Genomic DNA, 610 nt, shown 5'->3' on the forward strand with positions numbered 1-610 from the left:
CTTAAAGTTACAATAAAATGATTATATCAGTATGGAGCACAATACTTTTGCGTCCGACTCGCAACACATTCACAGAACAGCTAGAGAGCGGCGCGGCTCCCTGCAGAAGTAAAAATTGGCAATTGTTATTTTGAAACATAGGTGCATCGTTTTTTTTTTTTTTTTTTACTGATCGATAGCAGCGTATAACAGTCTATAGCTATCGTGATATTCTGCGCTTTTCAGGAGCGCGGCAAAGATATCTGGTTACAACATTCATTGGTATATGTTAAAAGTTCGCACATACTGACGCGAATACAGAAAAAAAAACTTTTACATGTTAAAAGTCGCAGTGATAAAGGCTGTAATGTCACAAGTTTAACTGATATAAGCTTTGTTAGGGGGTAAAGTCAAGCGTCGGCACGTCGGACGGGAACGAGAGTGCTTTGAGGGATGTGAAGAAGACGCCAGCCACTTACACGCTGACCGACCCCTCTCCAGGACGAGAAAGCGACAGCAGCCGTCTCTATGCGAAGAGGACGTAAGCGACACGCCCGACTGCCCGCGGCTCCAGTTCTACCGAAGCTTCACGGTAGCGACCTGAGTAGAAGAGTCAACTGTGTTACTTCAC

Source organism: Schistocerca nitens, chromosome 6, assembly GCF_023898315.1.
Source record: "Schistocerca nitens isolate TAMUIC-IGC-003100 chromosome 6, iqSchNite1.1, whole genome shotgun sequence".
In the NCBI taxonomy this organism is placed as follows: Eukaryota; Metazoa; Arthropoda; class Insecta; order Orthoptera; family Acrididae; genus Schistocerca; species Schistocerca nitens.